Source organism: Triturus cristatus, chromosome 3_2 (genome assembly GCF_964204655.1).
Source record: "Triturus cristatus chromosome 3_2, aTriCri1.1, whole genome shotgun sequence".
In the NCBI taxonomy this organism is placed as follows: domain Eukaryota; kingdom Metazoa; phylum Chordata; class Amphibia; order Caudata; family Salamandridae; genus Triturus; species Triturus cristatus.
Genome location: NC_140584.1, coordinates 188,826,051 through 188,847,618, shown reverse-complemented (window position 1 = coordinate 188,847,618; position 21,568 = coordinate 188,826,051).

Here is a 21,568-nt window from a genome sequence, read left to right as displayed (position 1 = left end):
TTTATTGTTCCCCACAATTTGAGCTAGCACCACGCCCATGCCAGAAGAACTTGCATCTACTGTAATATAAGTGTCTCGACCTTCAACATAGGATTGAAGAGCTGGAGCACAGAAAATGCTTTTCTTAATGAGTTGAAAATGGTCTTGACAAGAAGAAGTACAAATAAAATCTGCATTTTTCTTTAAAATACCTTCAAAACATTCCGTGAAATCAGCATAGTTCCTTATGAATTTAGAATAAACTCACACAGGCCCATAAAAGACCTTAGATGTTCTTCGTTAGTGGGGTGAGGAGCTTTGATTATTCCTTCAACAATACTGGGTTTTGGTTTGATACCCTTATCTGACAGGATGTGACCTATGTATTCAATTTCATTCACAGCAAAAATGCACTTGTCTTCTCTAAGGGTTACACCGTTCATTTGTAAGATGGTAAGTACATGTTCAATAACCTCATTGTGTCTTTCTTGTGTGTCGGTGTGCACCAATATGTCATCTCGAAATATCACAACATTGGAAACATCCTTGAACATGTTGGTCATGGCCTTTTGGAACACGGAAGCTGCTGAGGCCAATCCAAATGGCATGCGACAGAACTGAAAGGTACCATCAGGTGTAACAAAAGCTGTTAAATGATGAGAACGCTCATTTAAAACCACCTGATGGTAGGCTGCCCACAAGTCAAATTATGAAAACCACTTTAATTGACCAACAGCAGTGATTAAATCATCAATGCGTGGAAGGGTAAAACCTTCAACCCAGATGACATTGTTGAGAGATCTCAAGTCTACGGAAAGACGTGATTCACCAGATTTCTTTTTGGCACGGACAATGGGAGATAACCATAAAGTAGCATCCCCTTTTTCAATAATTCCCTCATTTTGAATTTTGATTAACATTGCAGACAGCTCACTCCTGACACTGTGAGGAACATTGCGAAGTTTGTGCTTAACAGGGGGTACATATTCTTTGACCTTAATAAAGTGGGTAAAATTCTTGATCTGACCAATGCTTTCATCAAAAACAGATTCAAACTTCTTTTTCCAAGGCACCTGGTCACACGCTGAACTAACTAAAGACACAGGATTTTTCTGACCGAGTTTGATAATCATGCCAAATTTAGCTTGATGCCACCACCCTAACACATTGATACCCTTAAAGGCTATATAAACTTTACCATGAACGGTTTTCGTTTCAAATTTGATATTTGCCTAAAAATACCCACCTAATTCAATTTAGCTTCCTTCGAAAGTGGTAGTAATAACATCAGGGGGTAATAACACTTTGTGAGACCACAGTTCTTGGTATCTTTCAATGAAAATGATAGGGATCCTAGCACCAGAATCAGTGAGTAGAGGAATTACACGTCCTTTAATTTCAATATGTTCAAGAGGATCTCTAATGTCTTTGCTAGTTTGAACATTATTGACCTCTACAGAATCCACAAATAGTAATAATTCTTCTACTTTTTTTTACAAGTGTGTCCTGTTCCTGAGAAGGTGTACAATCCTGAACATGCCAGATAGGTATACATTTGCCATCTCTACACACTTTGCCAAAATGGCCAAAATGGCCAACTTTTTTACATTTCCAGCATTCTTGTAAGTCTGTAGGGCATTTTTTGTAGTTAGAAACATGAGTAGGTGAACCACATCTAAAGCATTGCAATTTAGGAAAATAACGTGCAGAAGTAGTACTTTTGCTAGCTTCTCCATGATCAACTCCTTTTGCATTTGAACTGGTGGAGCTGCCAAATTGAGAAATTTTGGTGGCCGAATTAGCAACCGCTACGCTAGTAACAGGTGCAGCAACTTCTAACTGCTGTGCGTCAAGCTGTGAACTCTCAATGCTTTTGGTGATATCTATAGCCTCATCCAATGATGGATTTTTACAAGATAATAACTTTTGTTGAATCTTTTTAGAGTAGAATCTGCAAACAATTTGGACTCTAATGAGTTGTACAGTAAAACGTTCGAAATCACAATACCCCGCTAACATCTTTGGGGCAGTCACAAAGGAATCAATTGACTCATTAGGACCTTGCACACGCGTATAAAACTTGTGCCTGTGTACAACTAGGTTAACTTTTCCTTCAAAATGTACACTTAATTGTTTTACAGCTAACTGAAATTCATCAAGATCTTCACTGTCATGACCTGTGTATTGTGACACCTGATCAAAAGTTTTTTGACCCTCAACACCAAGGTAGTAGTACAATAATCTGCGTTTTCTATCTGCTTTAAACTTAAGTCCATCAATGGCACCTAAATAGGCATTAAAAGATCTGTACCATGAACGACATTTGAAAGGTGGTTCCCTGGTTCTTGTAGAAAAGGACTAGGATGCGTGACTGTTTGCATTGTATTGTGTGCGCAATGGCAAAATACACAAATATAATTAAGATGATACCTGCAAAGTAATCAAAGTTAGTGAGAACATGGAGAAAGAAATTCTTGAAAGAAAAAGAAGAAAGCAGGAAGAAAAAAATAGTGTAAAATGTTGTGCAGAAAGTATTAAAGATCAATAAAGTTCTGTGTGACCAACAGTTTGAGACAAAGAGAGAAAAAAATGATGAAAAATAAAATCTGTCCTGAAGCGCGGATGAAACTGGTCACAAGGAGTGCTGTAGAAAGTAAGAAACAGTCTGGTTAAGTAATACTTCAACTGTCCACACGGGGTGCATATTACATATCCAGAAGCAGTCTTGTAGAACCTTGATGGTACGGAGTGTCTTGTAATTAACCACCAAAGAGAAAAGATGACAGTGCAGCCGGAGAAATCTTGTTAAGGTACATGGCAGATAATGAGCAGATTAAGGAAATATGCACTGTCGAATTGAAACTTGAAGTAATGGAAATATGTTGCGCAGATTGTACATTGGATTGTAGGCACAATATTGACTCCAATATTGATGGAATGAATGCATGCTGTAGAAATACACGCTGGTATGGGGTGCCACTCGAGCATGTGTAACGAGTTAAGAGAGGAGTGCGTGTTGTGGAGATACACGCGAGCACGAGATGAAGCTTGAGCGAGTATGATGAGTAGAAACAATAGCACGAAGGCAGGCATGCGCACTATGGAGATACATGCGAGCACGAGATGCAGCTCGAGCGTGTATGATGAGTAGGAACAATAGCACAAGAGGCAGCAGGAGGTAGGAGAGATAACTGAAACAAATGCTGCAGTTGCAAGTGAAATATGAGAAATTATGCTTCGAACTTGTAGTAAAGTAAAGTCATAGCAAAACAAGAGTGGTAAAAAAACTTCCACCCCGACTGCCAGAGGGATCCCTGGGCCCTTGTAAATTCAAACAACGATACCTGGATAGCATAGGACCGGATTCCTTGAATAGCGTGGCACCGGATTCCTTGAATTTCCTCCGCGTTGGTCAGTTCATCCCAAGCTTGTAGCCAAATGTGGAAGGTCCATCCATACAGGGACACCATAGTTTGTTTAAAAGATATTTATGCAGAAAGAGAGTACAGAGGTCCTGAGGGCCCAAGGGACAGGCATCAACAACTCCACAGTACAAAAGATAACATTCTAAGAGCATGACATAGTAACAGTTCCAATAGAACAAAGATATATAAACATTCTAAACCCTAGAGAAATAAAGAGATAAAGTGGAGACACCACATATTACCAATTACAGCAAGAGACATTATTAATATTGAGAAAGCTTAGCGCAACAGCTAGCCACAGCGGGGTTTCACTGCACATCGAGACAGATAAGGTGCAGCCAGAGCCCACTAACTTGTAACAACCAGGTCTTCAACAGTTTCTGAAAAGAGAACAGTGAGGTACAGCATCTCAAAGTTTGTGAAAGGTTTTTCCAAAGCTTGAAGTCCTGGTAAGCAAAGGATCATCTTCCATCTTAGTTCATTTGACTCTTGGGACCGCGCATAAGAAATGATTGCTGAAAGGTAATGCGCGAGTCTGTAGATAAGGTCTCACTATTCCATGGAGATAGTGAGGGCCATCTCCTGATCTAGCTCGGAGCACATAAAACAGGGCTTTAAATTGTATTTGCTTCTCCACCTTAAGCCAGTGCAACTCCCTCAGGAGAGAGGCAGCAGATGCACTTTTTAGGAGTCTGTACAGTAGCCTGGTCGCTGAGTTTTTGACTACTTGGAGCCTTCTTAAAGAGGCTTTATATGCTCCCAAACAGAGGACATTGCTATAATTCAATCTAGATAGAATAAGGACCTGAATGACTTGATGACATAAGCCATTTGGACATTTCAACAACAGCATGAGAGAAAACACTGTATAGTATATAGTCAATTTGCCCTTAGAGAGTAATTTTACATACAATTAATGCTAGCAGACACTCTAGACACTCCTGGATGTCAATGAGTTAATCGCGCAAAAACAAATAAAGCTGCATCAAAAACAAACATTGGCATAGCAACAGTGTAAAAGCAATAAGAATGCAACACAAGGCTGAAGGACCCTCAACTTCAATAGCAGCAGCAACAGCACCGTGGCAGAGAGTCCCTTTAGAGGTCCAATCTCAACTTCAGGATTTAGATCCACAGTTTTACCGGATGGCATCATACTGCATGGATTGTGCAGTTGTCGTGAGTGCTGGAGAGCAGTCCATAACAGCCCTCACAATGCTGCAAAGAATCATAAATGTTGATTTTTTTTATTTTTCGCCCTTCACAGTTTGTTCTACATTAGCAGGCATTTTATTATCTTACAAAATGGGTATCTAATATGTATGTGCTGTTCATTTAATTATCTTCTAATTTATTGTAATACTACTTACATATAACTTGCCATACGGACAAGGCAAAATGTTACTCTACAAATAAATACACAGCTAACTTTTGCCAGTTATCATTATTTACGTTTTCACTTTTTTAAATACAAGTCAACAGTCTGTGTTTAAATCTTCCAGTGAGTGCTTCAACAACATATACACACATACTCTAGTTTTTGAGACCACAAGGTGTTACATTTTCCCTAGAATCCTTCTCAGGACCAAAGAAACAAAACTGCACATCATCACAAACCTTTCCTAAGTCTGCCACAGTACCATGCAAAAGTGTTCTATTAACTTCTCCTAAACATAAAGCAGGAGTTTTTGCATTGTACAGCCTCCTAACTAAAGTTTGCATCATTAAGTGAAGTACAGCTAACATTCTGAAATGATAAAAGGTGCTTTGGCATACTTTGTTCGATAAACAAGCTAGTGAGTGTCCCTGCAAATTTGTATGCTTTACAATCTTGCAAGGATCCAATCCTTGTAAGGTACTTATTTTGAGTTACTTCACCTTGGAAAGATATGCAGAAATGTCCTCAATATATCAATGGATTGCTGTTCAATACTATAAACACTACTATAATTCTATTCTATACAGGTGCCTGACTCTGCCTTCCTTGTACCTCTTCTCCAGTAACTTGTTCTACATTTCCTGGTACCATCATCTCTTTCGATATAGGACTGACACTCTTCATTTCATAACATCGTCCTCTTTCATCAATAGCATGAACTGATCTGTTAACCTGCAGATAGCTTTCTTCATTAAAGAAAGACTCTGTACTTGTAGTATATATCCATTCTCCATTAGAAACTGTACAAAAGTTACTTCTATTCACTAATCTTTTGTTCTGATTTTGTCTCCTCGTGCACAACACCATTTTGTCAAGAGTCTTCATTCTGTTTAGAATCAAAATGAAAAGCTTCCTCTTAAAGCAAAGGCCTTATCAACTACTCTCTCAACTCATTCTTTCTGTTTCAGTGCATCTCTCCTTTTTCTATACTTCTTCAAATTTCTAAGTAGATTTAAAACCACTCTACTACAAAACACTCTGGCTCTGATTTCCTTAAACTGCTTCAGTCTCCTGGTTGAGGCGTGTCTATCTTTGTTACATTCTTTTCTGTTCTTGCAATGTCCACTCTTATTGTTTCTCACAGTCATAATTTTATTTTCTTTATTTTGCAATCTTTGCGAATGTCCACATATAGTTTTAAGAAATTACTTTGTCCTCTTACGAGTAGCTCTTTTTTCTTTCACCACTTTTTTCTGCATTTTGCCCCTTTTGTAACTCATCTCAGCAGAGATACTGTAGTTGCTTCCATTGCTTGTTCATCCGAGCTTTTAAAAAAAAATGTTTTATTTGTTTTTATTGAGCAGAATACAACAACATACATTAAAGTCAGCACCCCTTAACATCAATATATATTATGATATATTAATACATCATTTTAAATTGTAGAGGAGTAATCCTCTTCATCCTACTCTTGTACTTAAAGTGCAGATGCAGTTAAACTCAGAACCCTGAGAATATCATTGAACAGCATAATTTAAACAATTAGACAAAATGCCAGTGCTAGTACAAATATGTGCTCCAAAAAGGAAGCTAAACTAAAGTGCAAGCCTTCTCTAGTACTAAAAAATGCAAAAAATAATAGAGTTAAGGTAAAAAAAATATCATTTGACAGTGTAATTTAGAGGATCAAGTAAAGTGCAAATGCAAGTGCAGATATATACTCCCATTCTCGTTGAAAAGGAAATGAAAATACCATTGATGACCCGGGAGTATGATTCATAAAAGAAATTCAGAAATGATCCTTACCCCTGGACCTTCTTATTGATCATAAACATAATGCAAATAATTATTCAACACCAAATTGTCCCTGAAGATGTCCTTCCATTTGATCAAAAAGTTTCCAGATTAACTCAAATTTCTTAATCGCTCCCACCCTTTTGGCATATGCTTCTTCAAAGGTTCTCACATGGTTCATTTTTTTATACCATTCAATAAGAGTTGGGGTCTTGGTTGTTTTCCAATTCTGCAAGATCAATGAACGTGCCACCAAAAAGGAAATTGATATAAACATTTCACCCCCTTTTGTTAACACCTGATTTGATCTTTGTTTTAATAAACCAAATAATGCTGCCTCCGGTTCTGGTTGAACAATGGTTCCGATAGTACGGCTAAGCCCAGCACATAATTCCAGCCAAAACTGCCGCAAACTAGGACATGTACAGGCAATATGTAGCCAACTGCCCTCACCGGCTTGCTGACACCGAAAGCAGGTATTTTCCACATCCGGATAAATTTTATGGAGGGCCTGTGGTGTATAATAGTCCGACCATCGAGACAGAAAAGCCATCCATTTAAAGTTGCCAGCCCTGAGTAGCTTGTTGCCATTCTGCGAAATCGCTTGCCATTCTCTAATTGAAAGATTGCAGGCCAATTCATTTTTTGTTTTTTCTAAGACATTAGTAACAATCAAAGGCTCCCCTTGATATTGAAAAACTCTATACCAATTTCCTATGCCTCTCAATCTAATTCTGAACATGGACGCAAGAACTGAAGAGGTGCCTGTATTATCTAAGGGTGCATATTTATTTATCCAGGATCTAACCTGAAGGAAACTAAAAAAAAGGAGCCTATTCTGCGTGCCACGTCTGGGCTGCACCTCCTCCCAGGTCATGCATCTGCCTCCTAACAGAAAATGACCTAACTCTTTAAAACCTTTTAACTCCCAAAGTTTAATATGACTACTATGAATAAAAAGGCCCAAACTTCTAGCCTCTGACAACCCCAAATATTCAAATCCCGTCGATTTTGCTTTTTGCAAAAAAAAACAACCGAAGTCTAGAAGAGAATTCTTGTAGCGTCTTATATCTTATTTTATATCCTTTTATTTTTCAAAGCCATCTCCACTGCTTTCTGGAGTTCTTTAATACGAGCTTTACGCTCTCTAGCTTGCGCAGCCATAAAAGCTATCATTTGTGCTCTAATTGCTGCTTTAAACGCCCCCCAAACTGAAAAAAGATTTGCTGTTCCTCTGTTAATTTAAAAAAAATCCCCAATCCATTCCTTCATATCCCCTACCCACTGTTGGTTGGTTAAGAGAAGTCGATCCATCTGCCACTTGGATTTCTCTCTAGCCCCCAATCCAAAATCAATTTCTATTTTTATTAAAGAATGGTCTGAGAAAGAATTAGCCATGATCTCCGTATTTGAGCAGCTCAGAGAGCGTGATACTAAAAATAAATCAATACGGGAAGCTGACCTAAATTGGCTGGAGTAATAAGTAAACTGTTTTGCTGCACCATGAGCCCTTCTCCAAGGATCCACCAATTGATGATCCTGTTTAATAAGATCTATCAACTTCTTAGTCCCAGGTTTCATCTGCCTTTTAGTCTTGTTAGATGTATCTAATTGCAGATCCTGAATAAAATTGAAATCTCCTCCTAAAATGATAGGGCCTAGCGCCGTTCTTGCACTATCATTAATACTTTTGAGCGCCACAGAGTCATCCACAACGGGTGCATAATAATTGACCAAATTCACCAAATTACCCTCCATCTTTACCTGCATCAAGATCCATCTACCATAAGGATCTCTATCAACTTGAATAATTTCACAATTTAAACCTTGTCCAAGATAAATAGCCACCCCTCGAATTGCTGCCTGAGCTGAAGCAAAATAGGCCCTAGAAAAATATCTTGGAATAAACAGTTTGGGTTGATTCGTTTTGAGATGGGTCTCTTGCAAAAATAAAATTTGGGGAGAGAAGGATGCCAACCATCTTATCAAACCACCATACTTTTTCTTATTCGAAATACCATTTACATTAATGGAAATAATACGAGGATTAGTACCCATTTTTCAGCTTATTATTCAAAATTACTCCAGTAAACATACCCATTTTCAAATAATATTTTTTAACAAAATTCTGGTTATTGCTTCTCCTTTTCACTTTTAGCTTACTTTCTATATAAAAACTATTCTGCTCATTAATTTTTTTTACACCACCACCCTTTCCCTGTGTCACAACCCAAACCCAACCCTCCCCAAGAATCCCGTGACCCTTAGCAGTAGGGGAATTGCCCGCCCTACCCACTGCTGGCCCCACCTGGGAGCCCTGCATAACAGGTGCCCTGGTATTGCACCCTAAAGTAATTTGCTGCCCGCCCCTCCCTTAAAAAAAAAAAAAAAAAGAACATCCAGAAAAAAACATTGAAAAACGGTAAGGACAGCTCATAGCAATATGAAAAGCTGTTGATTCCTATTACTTGTCCTTCATGATTCCCTGCAGCATCTCCTGAGCTTCATCCGGATTTGAGAACAAGTGAAACTTCCCATGGACCAGGACTCGTGGTTTCGACTGCTGGGCGATAGCTGCTTGTGCCCCCTGTGCCTTGAATAGATAAAGGAGTTTAACAAACCCCTTTCGGCATCGTGCCGCTGAAGCACTCATATCTGAAAAAATATGGCAAAGGGGTACCTCAGATGAAGAAAATTGCTTTTTTTTAATAGCCCTGGTCAATATTTGCTCTTTTATACGATAATCTGAAAAACGCCCTAACATAGTTCTAGGAAGTTTGGAGTTAGGGAAGGGCTGAGCTGGAACTCTATGAGCACGGGTGATCGTAAGGTCCCGAGTGAACTCAGGAAGAACTATTTTTTATGAAGGCCTGCACCCATTGAACTGGTTGGGATCCCTCACATCCCTCCGGAACACCAACCAGGCGAAGAATAGTCCGATGAGCATGATTTTCCAATTCTTCCAATTTCAATTCCAAAGCGTTCTTTAATTTCTTATCCTCTGAGACCTGTTGATGAATTGAGGTCATCTGATCTTCTAGCTGGGAAAATCAAGACTCGGCTTCCTATAGTCGAATTGGCATAGCCCCCACCACCTCTTCAATTTTGGATAATCGTGCATGCAATGCTGCAATTTCAGTTGCCTGGGTAACTTTCATTTCTCTGATCTCCTCAAGAATTAAATTGAGCATGCTTTTTATATCGCGCTGGAAACTGAATCCAGATTCTGTTGTTGACCCTTTTGCTGATCCAGTCCCAGGTCCTGACGCGGGTCCTGTTGGTTCCAAAAATACTTGATTAGGATGTTTATGCAACTCCAATGGTAAAACGGGAGGGGAGGAATGCCCCATTGGGTGGAAGAGCAGAGGAGGTACACGAGAAGAGGTTAGCAAAGGAGAGGGAGGCTGAGATTGATCAACTTGGGGAGTACTTACGCTCTGAGTGTCCAGCTTGGGAGACTGTTGCGGCGGTGAAGGTAGAGACTGTATTAAAGGTTGAGAAGGTTTAATTTTCTGAAAGATCAAATACTCCTTGTTCTTGCCTGCTGATAGACTGGAAGGGTTTATACACGGGTCTATACATGGGTCCTCTTGATTTTCCGTTAAAAGACTTTTGCCCTGATTCATATGGCTCTCCTTGCGGAAACTGTACCAACAGTGCTGCTTTCTATAACTGTTGTAATTGAGCTCGTCGAAATCTGGGAAACATTGTCTAATTTTCCCTGCGACCCACCTTGCTCACCTTCAGCTTCACCTTGATCTGTAAGTTCCTCCCCAGTGCTTGAACAATCAGCTATGGGGGTAGACCCCCTTCGATTTTTCTGAACTCGCTCCCTCTCAGCTTTTGAAATACCCTGATTTATTTTCAATTGTGTATTGCGAGTTCTTGATTTCAAGGGTGGGTTAGAACCTAGCTGAGACGGGGTAGCAGGATTTCTATTATGTCTCCCCATGGTTTTAAGTTTTTTTCTTCCTTTCTTCCCTTATGGAGTACTGGAGTTGAAAGAAAAAAAAATCAACAAAAAAAAAAACAGCAGCCTCCGCTCCTCTCCACTCCCCTCTACTCCCTTTCAATAAATCCTTGTGTCTGGCACTGTCAGGCACTGACGTTTCTTTTTTTCTTCTCTTTTCCCCCTTATACACAGTCATTTTTTGATACTTTGCTTGTAATTGCCTGTAATTCACCAAATTACCTGCTTCTGCAGTCCTCCAATGGAACCCAGTAATACAGCGATAGCCCACAATAGGGCCATCAGCAGCTGGACCGGTAAAAGAAGAAGCAACACCAGCTACTCGAGTTACTCCGTCCTCTGCAGGCATCAGATGAAGCCTCAGATAAAGCCTCGACAGCCTTGACAGACGATCCCCAGACAGGCAGCAGGCTCCAGCTCCCAGCACTCTAAAGCTCTGAGCTTTAAACACTAAAGGAAAACGCCAGCCAAATTCGGCAAAAGCAAAGAAACGCCGAGACCACAAACCGCCATCAGTGCTTCAGAGCCACGTTTCCAGGTACGGGGCGGGGCAGCAAACACCGAGGCTACGTGGAGGTGGGATCTTGCATAGCCTCCCCTCATCCGAGCTTTTGCTGGCATTCTAACTGTGTGTAGTTATGTAAATATTCTTCTGCATAAAAAAGCAAGTGTATTAAAATTTTTATCCTAGACAATGTACCAACTACTTTACTACTGACATACACATAATACAAAACAGTTTTCATGCTAGGTTGCTGTTTAAAATCGACAGATGAACCTAGATATATTACTACATGCACTTACTTCAATATATCAAATCCAAAGAAAAACACAAAACTTTATTTATTAGTTTTCTTTTAACATTAAAGCACCCTGTCATACAACACAGCTGCACCATATCTCACTTCTCGCTTATACATGGTGAAAAAAGAACAGTTTATCCCTTCTGTAGTAAACTTTAAAATAAACATCAAGCCAAGTGGCTGTATTAACAAGCCCCATGTGCCACAGGTGCATCACTTTTTTTGACACACCGGCAGCGTAATGTGGTGCTCCATATTTACAAGGCCACGTAAAGCCACTCTGCGTGGCTTTTCATGGCCTTGCAAATACGGGCCACATTCACCCAGCACTTTGAGTGAAAGGAGCGTGCCATGGGTGTTGCAGTGGGTGTTCCCACGCAACACCCATGGATTCTGCCGCATTCCCAGATTTACAGCAATTTGTAAACCTGGGAATTTGTCAGAATCCTGCGCTTCCCCAGGGGAGGTGTAGGGAGGCACAGCGAGGAGAAAGACTTTTATTTCTCCTCATTTTTTTCTCTTTTTATCCATACAGCATTCTGCAGCACACACTGAAAGAGGATAATACCTCTCATGATCATTTTTGTACAGGAAGGTGTCCCTTCCTGCACAAAAACAATCATCCATGCAACACATGCATCCTTGCATCATGGTGCAAGGGTGCCTCTGTTGGTGCATGGCAGCCAGTTGTGTGATAGCACATAAGAGAACATAGGGATCTGTCATATTGTTGTGAATATGACGCATCCCTGGGCTTTTAAAGTAATGCAGCATAGCACAGCCAAATGGCTTGTAGCACTGCAATGCGTTACTTTCTTGTAAATGTAGCCCCAAGTGTAGAAGTACATACATTGCCTCAACACTGTAAATCTGAAAACATAACATAGGAGCTATTTGCATGCCTCTCTACCACTGTGTCACTGTTGTATTTAGTATCTTCGTACTTTTCTACTTTCATGTATCAGATTTAAATTTTGGGCAATGGTGCATATAACAATATGCACATTAATCTCTTTCAAAGCATATAGCTCAGTAATTCTTCCAAGTACATGCAAAGAGTGTGTCACAGCTTGCATATATAATTCACCAGATGGTCCTAAAATACTACATATTATTCACTAAAACTTGAAAATACATGTGTTTGTAGTTGAATACATGAATTCTCCCTGGATGATTGAATTGGTGCATAGGTAGTGCCTAGGTGATTCTCTGAGGATACACAGAGAGCCTGGATGATTCTCTGAGTATATGAGGACTCCATGGGTTGTTCCATATCTGCATAGTTACTGCATGTGTGTTTGCATAAGTATATTGCAAATATATGAGTGTTTGAATGAGTGCATGAGTAGTGCCTGAATGATTAGATAAATAGATGACTAATGGCTCAATAATTCAATGCATGCATGGATATTGGTCGGATGATTAAATGAGTGCAACTCTAGTGCCTGGCTGATTGCAGGAGTACATAGATAGTGTATAGGTGATTTATAGAGTGCATGGACAGTACATACATGATTGTTAAGTACAAGCATAGCACTTAGCAGATCGGATAAGTGCATGAGTAGTGTTTCAGGGATTGTATGACTACATTGCTGCCCATGTGTTTTTGATTCAGTTAACAGGCAGTGCCTGGGTGTTCAGATAACTACATGGATAGTGCCTGGATAATTGAATGAGTGCCGCAGTAGTGCCTGGCTGATTAGATTAGTGCATGACTAGTGTCTGAGTGACTGCATGACTCCAATATTAAAGCTTGAGAGATTGGATGAAAGTAAGTGTACTACTGGGATGATTGTATTAGTGCAAGAGTATTGCCTCAGTAATTAAATGAGGGCATAGGTACTGGATGGGTGATAGGTTTACTACAATAGTACTCTCTACTTAATTAGATAAGTGCATCCCAGTGAGGGGGTTGCAGCCCGCACCATGACTGGGTTTCATGGTGTGAGGAGGATTCCCAATATTGAAGCATGCCAACTTTGGTGGGTGAAGGAAACAGTCCTATAAAGGGATGCCTCCTTCTTGGTCAGCCTCTTTTTCCTTTTTTCCTTTTTTCTCCCTTGCTTAATAGACCCGAGGGCCCTTGTGTGATTGCATGAATAGTGCCTAGCTTCTGTGCAAGAATTATAATGACTGCACAGTTACAGCCTTGTAAATTGCATAGGTAATTGGTTAGTGTCAGAATGATTAGATGAATGTTTAGGTAATGCCAGCATAGCTCAATGACTATATGCTTTCTGCCTGCCTGATTCCTAGAGTACATGTGTAGTGTCTTGGTAATTGAATACCTCCATGGATAGTGAATCACTGATTTGATGACTGCCTGACTAGTGGCTCGGTGATTGCATTGGTGCCTGAATACTGCCTGACTTACTGTCAAAGTAGCGACATTGCTGTTAGAACCATAACAGTTGCGACTATATCTCTGACTCATTGGTTATCTCCTTTTGTCAGTATCAAACTGCATGTTTTACTGTGCATATGCTTTTCTACTGAGCTATGTGTAAGTGTAGTCTAGATATCACACTTGATATCTAGTTGCATACATGGCTCTCGAGGAGCATACATTGCTTTCTTACTTTCTTACTGAGCATGCACATGCATCAGTAAGTTTCTAAAACAGAAAACAAGATTTTTCAAAGCGCAAAACCTTTTGTGAATGGCATACCTACATAATTTCTCAAAGACTTATTCTACTTCTAAGACATATATTCAGTATTTCTCAAACAAAAGTTACATGCCAAATGAAGCTAGCACAAGAACTCTCGAGGCATTCTGCACTATAAATCCTCCTCAATTTGAAACAAACCATGATTAAAGAAGAAACTCCATTCTCACCATATACATGAATGTTTCATCATCCTTACTGAACATAGATCGCCATGTAAACATACATGCAATTTCTTAATAGATGTACACCTTCAAACCATCTTTCCAAAAATATATACCTCTCTGCATCTTTAAGTAAACACAAAAGCCCCACCATATATATAGCTATGTGCAACCACAAGAACCATGTCTCACCATCTAAGCATATGCAAAGCAGTCATATAAGTTAAAAACCACATTGACAAACGCTTCCCAACACATACCCAACAAGTATTACTTCTTTCTAATTCATATAGGGGCGGACAACATGTTCTCATCTTTTATTTGTGACTACACTACTCATGTTTAATAATGTTACTAAAAGTACTACAACTCCTAGAATGCATATAACAGATGTATCTATTCTGTGCATGATATTTAGACATTTTAAACAGTCTTAGTTCCTCATTGCAACTTTCCATAATACTATACAATTGTTTTTCAATAAAGTACACAATGTAATAAAGAGGCAATAATTCATGTTTCTTTTACTTCCCAAAACATTCACCACTACCCTCTATTACACATACCCTTTAATAAATACAGTTCATCTGATATACTTTTTCATATTACTGTGATACTCTTTTTCATCAAACTCCCACATCCATCTTCATTTCTAATGTAATTTTTATTAAGGATTAAAAAGTTATGTACATACCAGGGAATTCAGTTTAGAGATTATATTGTTGTTTTAGCTCCTTGTGGATAATTTTAACAGTTAAGATTTATAAAAACTAAGCACAAGCATGGTATACCACTCTCATACAAATCAACCAAAAAATGGCAAACTCTTCAACTTTGCACTCTGTGATCATGAGAAAGGCAGCAAATGAAATCACGTCTTTCATTTTAGACTACACTATCTCCATTTGTGAATGGTTAGCATCTGTTAACACTTTCATTCTCTTTCAAAAAGAGATTCCAATCTTTCTGTGTTTGGGATGTATTCGCGATCATCATGGATAAATCGCAGAAAAAAAGGGGGTTCAAACCTATATCTAAATTTATTTTAAAAAGGGTTAAACTTTACACAACAATGTATTTCATAGTTTTGAGTTTGAAATTAAAGCTTGCTATTACCTAAATTGTATCTTCACTCCTCAACTTTAAAAAACATGCCTGTCTCTTTAACACCCTTCCCCCAATACACTCTTAACTCAGTGTACCTAACAACCCAGTGGAACCAATAGGTCACAAGTTCACAGCACATTCGAGAAGGGACTTGCTACTTCCAAATGAGATACAGCAGGTGTGGGTTTCTCCTCAGATTCAAAAGCATATCCATGTCTGTATTACATTTCTTTTTTTTTAAACAACAGCCAATAATAAGACTTCTTCCTGAGGCATACAACACACTACCTAATTGTATTCACTTTCATGCTGACAGCATCCAATGAAATATATATTTTTTTAAAACACCTCCATTTTACCTGCTCTTCCTTTGGAAAACTACCTCCTTTAGCTCTAACCTTATCCTGACTCCAAGCATCCATACGCTGAGCATTTTGAAGTGAAGGAGCAATTGTATTGCTCCTCCACTTCAAAATGCTTAGAGTATGGATTGTGGCCACAGCTATATCTGTTGAGCTAAAGAGGCTGCACAAAAGAAAGTTATTGACAGAGACTTAGGTTTGCCAAAAATGTAGATTACTTGGTTTGGCCAGAAAGGGTTAAAGTTTTATTGACTGGTGTAGGTCTGGAAATCCTAATGAAAGAAAACTTTACAGAACTGATGTCGCTTTTCCCTCGCACTGTCTTGGTGTACTCTAATATATGCCAAAGACAGAAATGGATGTGGTCAAATCAATTCTGTCCACAGATTGACAAAGCCAGGAAACATGTTAATAAGACTGTTTCCGCATTACTCAGAGACCATGGCATGGTCTGTGACTAAAACAACAACCTGCGTTTTGATAGGCATGGATTATATAGAAATGATGGAGTGCACTTTACAGATGAAGGCAACAGGGTGTTTTTAAGTAACCTGAACTCTGCATCCGGTCTTATGTATAGCAGCCATATACACACAACCAACACAATGCCTCTTGTCAGAGCCACCCTAATACCTGAAATATTGTGAAGTTTTTTTCTTAAGGTTTTTTGTTTTTGTTTTTGACAATCTTCGCAATCTATCCCTGTGGATACGTTGCAAAAATGGAAAACAAAAGGAGACATTCAATGACCACCAACACATACAAAAATAATATGTAAAACAAATCTATTCTGAACATTGCACTACACATATTACTATATACATACTTCTTTCAAAGCATGTTCAAACTCATATTTTTGTACAAAGTTTCTTTAAAAACCATCTTTCAGACCTATTTTCTTTTTTTGCTGTTATTCGGGACATCACAATTACATCATTAACCCCAACAATCAAGCCTTTTCTATAAAGTCTTAAAGACATATATCCACACATATTACAGTATTTTACACAATAGGGTTTTTTTTACAATATTCTCTTCAATCATATTTTTCTTGAGAGTTTCCATAAAGACCAGGTCTAAAACCTATTTTCTGTGTTTGTGATGCCGCCGGAAATCACAATGGCATCGGTACTCGTGATAATCGGGGATACGTTGCAAAAATGCAAAGCAAAAGCAGGAATTCAGTAGCCACCACCATATTCAACAATTATAACTTTCTTACTAATTATAACCATCACACTAGGTAAATCACTATCTAATTAACTCTATAGAAACATTTATCAATTTCTCAATATCTCTATAACTATCTGTATTAATGATTCACTTAGTTATGTGAGTGCATGCATAAGTCTCTGAGTGGGTCTGTCACTGCATAGATAATTCTATGAGTGGAAATCTGAGTAGACTCATGAGTCTTTCAGTAAGTGTGTCACTGGCTGTATAAGTCTCTGAGTGCATCTCTCTGTCAGTGAATGTATGAATGGAAGTATAAGTCTCTCAGTGGCTCTGTGAGTCAGTATGTGATTGTCAGGCTGGACCTGTGACTGAGTCAATCAATGTCTCAGTGGGCCTGTGAGTCAATTCATGAATGTCTGAGTGAGTCTCTGACTGGGTGTGTGAGTGTCTGAGTAAGTGCATGAGTGTCTGGAAAGGCCTGTGAATGGGTGTAGGAGTCTCTGACTGCATATGTGAATGGGTACATGAACCTTTGACTGGATCAATGAGTTGGTGCATAAGTGCCTGAGTGGGTCGTTCTATCAGTGAGTGTGTCACCGGAAGCAAAAGTCTCACACTGGGTCTGTAAGTGGGTGGATGAGTGTTTGAGTGGGTCTGTACATGGTGCGTCACTCTGCAAGTGAGGCTGTAAATGCATGCATGAGTACCTAAATGGGTATGACGGTGGGTACGTCAGTTTCTGAGTGGGTATATGACTGGATATATAGATATGTGAGCAGGTATGGGTATGTGAACAGATTTACACTAAATAGGCAAAAGGCACGTCCTTGAAACAACATCTGCCTCCCTGACCAATTTGGTGTAGGTCCATTCAGCCTTTCGGGCTTTAGGTGTGGCTAAAAGTTCCTTTGGAAATTAACATTACAAATGCACCCTTATTTCATGCCCCAAATTCAAGGTCCCCACTGCATTTTTTGATTTGCTAATACCTTTGGTGTCGTTTGACGAATCTACGCGAAATTCTCCCAAAAAAAGTCTATCCAGGTCAGCTCCTATCCTGAAAGTTTGGGGGTGATTCGTCAAGCGGGGGCTTAGAAAAAAGGGGGGTCCCAAAACGCGTTTTCCCCATGTTAATTTCCATAGGAAATTTTGAGACAGGCTACAGCCCGAACTGCTGAACGGTATTACTCCAAATTTGGCAAAAAGGTAGAACTTGGTTCAGAAAGCGTCCTTATTTTCAAATGGTGTAAATTCGTTAAGTAGTTGCTGAGAAATTCAAAAAATAAAAGTTTTGATATCTACGGCAGCGGTGGATTTGCGACCCCTCCCGACCATGAGCTTCATTCTAATTGGCTGCCACGATGATGAGCTTCATTCTAATTGGCTGTCAACACTCCAAAGCAGGAAGTGTTGGCAGCCATCTTGTGACTTGATAGAAGCGAGCCCACCAGAGAACAGAGAAACAAAGATTTAAAACAAGATAAGGGGGCAGGGTAGAAACCCCCTCAACCCCTAGACCTGCTCAGGGGGTCGAAGAAGGATCCCAAGGGCCAAAAAAAGCATTTTTTTTTTTTTAATTTCGGGGGGCTGAGAAAAAAGGATGTCCCAAAATGCGTTTTCCCCATGTTAATTTTCATAGGAAATTTTGAGACGGGCTACAGCCCGAACTGCTGAACAGAATTACCCCAAATTTGGCAAAAAGGTAGAGCTTGGTTCAGAAAGCGACCTTTTTAAAAAACAAAATGGTGTAAATCCGTTCAGTAGTTGCTGAGAAATTAAAAAAATAAGAGTAAAAAAATCAATTTCCCATCGGATACTTTGAGCAAGGCTACAGCCGAAACTGCTGAACGGAATTACCCCAAATTTGGCAAAAAGATAGTGCTTGGATCAGAAATAGACCTTTTTTTTAAAAGTTGTAAATCCGTTCAGTAGTTGCTGAGAAATTTAAAAAATAAAAGTTTCGATATCTAGGGCAGCGGTGGATTTGCGACCCCTCCCCACCACGAGTTTCATTCTAATTGGCTGCCACAACGACGAGCTTCATTCTAATTGGCTGTCAACACTCCAAATCAGGAAGTGTTGGCAGCCATCTTGTGACTCGGTAGAAGCAAGTCAGCAGAAAACAGAGAAAAAAGATATAAAAGAATAGAAGGGGGTTGGGGGAGAAACCCCCAGACCCCCTTGGCCTGCTCAGGGGATCCCAGAAGGACCCACAGGGCCTAAAAAAGCATTTTATTTTTGTAAAAATGTCGGCCGCATTTCATTTTAATGGGCTAGGTCCCAGGGTCATTTCTTAAAAAATAATAGTGGGGGCCCCCTGGGCCTCCACCTCCCCGGGGCTTCACTGATGTTGGGAGGGGGGCCCCCGTCCTGGAACCCCCCCTCTGTAATAAAAAAGAATCCACCTATTGGCGAAGTTATTGATTTCTTTTGGAGAAAGGAATACCAAGCAAGAGGTGCTCCTCATATACATATGCTTTTATGGATCAAGGATGCACCCAAATTTGGAACTGATTCATATGAGACTGTTTATCTTTTATTGAAGACTATGGTACCTGTGCGATTCCGAAAACAGGAGGAGAAAATATCTTAAGACAGCAAGTTTTACGGTTTCAAAGTCATCGATGTGGAAAATATTGTTGACAGAAATACAAGTCAAAGGAAACATTTTACACAAAATGTCGATATGGTTTTCCACGTCCAGTAATTTCCAAAGGAAAAGTGAACATGTTAAATGTCAGCAGTGAGGCATACTAACACTCGAATATCCCCAAAAAATACTTATAATATAAAATAAACAGAAGAATCAAAATACATCAATGATTACAATCCAGTGATTTTAAAGATGTGGAATGCTAATATGGACATACAATATGTTGCAGATAACTCAATTGCTGTTGCTTGCTATGTCACCTCATATATTACGAAATCTGAGAAGACAGAATTGAAAGAAATGTGGGAGGAAATTTCACAGGAGAAGACACTTAGCAAAAAATTGTACCGTTTCAGCTTGAAGATGCGGAATTGAGGAATTGAATCGTACGAATGTTCAGATCGATTGACATCTGCAAGTTTATATTCAAAATCAAGAGGAATCATCTGGATAAGTCCAGATCTTGCTGCAACACGAAATCCAGTTTTGAAATCTGTACACGAAATGGAATACTTGGCACTGAATGAACCGAAAACAAATATGTTGGATACGTACTATCCAAATAGAAGTCCATACCTAGAAAACATATGTCTATATGAAAAACTGCATCATTAAAGTTTTTTTTTAAAGGTACGAAAAATATAAATGAAGGAAAATACGCTGTAATTGGATCTGAAGGATGTTTGGTAAAGCATTCCAAAGGAAATCTGATTAATCACAGGAAACTAAGTTGCGATACTCCAGATAAAAGAGAGTTTTTCTATTTAGCTCTTCTGCAACTCTTCAAACCTTGGCGGACTGAAATGGAATTACTTGGAGTTTGTGACTGCTATGAAGATTTTTTCAATGCATGTAAAGATAACATTGAATGTACAATTTTTCCAAATTATCTCCAAATGTTGAACGAAGAGATTAATCAAGAAAGAACTATTGCAGCTGAACTAGCTAGAGATAGTTCTCAAGATAGTCAGAGTTCTGCTCCACAAAGTCAAGACCCACTAGGAGAAGCCGTACTTGAAAATGAAGTGGCAATATCAATGAGTGAAGTGGAAACGGTGATGCAGCAAGCACAAGAGGAGAATATTGATTTGGAAAATTTAGAGGAACGTCTGAATAGTGAACAGAAAGAAATAAATCACCAAGTAACACAACAGATACAACATGGATTACTGCATGAAAAGAATGATTGCCAATGTACATCATTTAGACCTACTCTTAAGTACATCAGTGGACAAGCTGGAATGGGGAAAAGTTTATTGATTAAATGTTTGTCAAGTTATCTACAGAAAACAACGGATTCACTTTTGTCTTGTGTTGTAACTGCTCCAACTGGGTTAGCAGAACACAACATTAAAGGGATTACATTACATCGTCTACTTATGTTACCAGTAGAACTTGAAAATAAGTTGAAATATCACAAGCTATCTGGAGAAGTTTGTTTCGAAGTTTCAAGAGTACTGAAGAAAATGAAACTTCTGGTAATTGATAAAGTAAGCATGGTCTCAAACTTAATGCTTGCATTTATACATTTGAGGATGCAGCAGATTTTAAAAACAAATTACGATGTTTTATTTGGAGGAAAAAATTAATTGTATTTGATGATCTACTACAACTCATACCTGTGAAAGGTCAACTGGTTTTTAAAACCCTTCTTCATGAGGACACTAAAACATATTTGGGAAGTATTGAAAATGTGAATATTTGGACTTATTTTGAATATAAGGAACTTATTAAGAACATGCGACAAGCAAATGATGAAGATTATGAAAACATTCTTCGAAATATTAGAGTTGGTGTCTTAACAAAATGCTTTAGAAAGTCGGCTACTAAGAAACTTGTTTCCAAAAGAAAATATTACACCTGAAACAATCTACAGAAGAATTGCAGAAAAGAAATCTATAATTTGCCTTATGCCAACACTGAAAGAATGCTCTACATTCAAGGAAGAACTGTTGAAACTGGAGAATGAACCGATAATGAAAATGGTAGCAATTGATAAAATAGAACACGAAGGAGTAACTATTCTTTTGTCAGAGAAATTACAGTTAAAATTAGACTCTTTGGAAAAATTATATCTAAGACTGCTGGT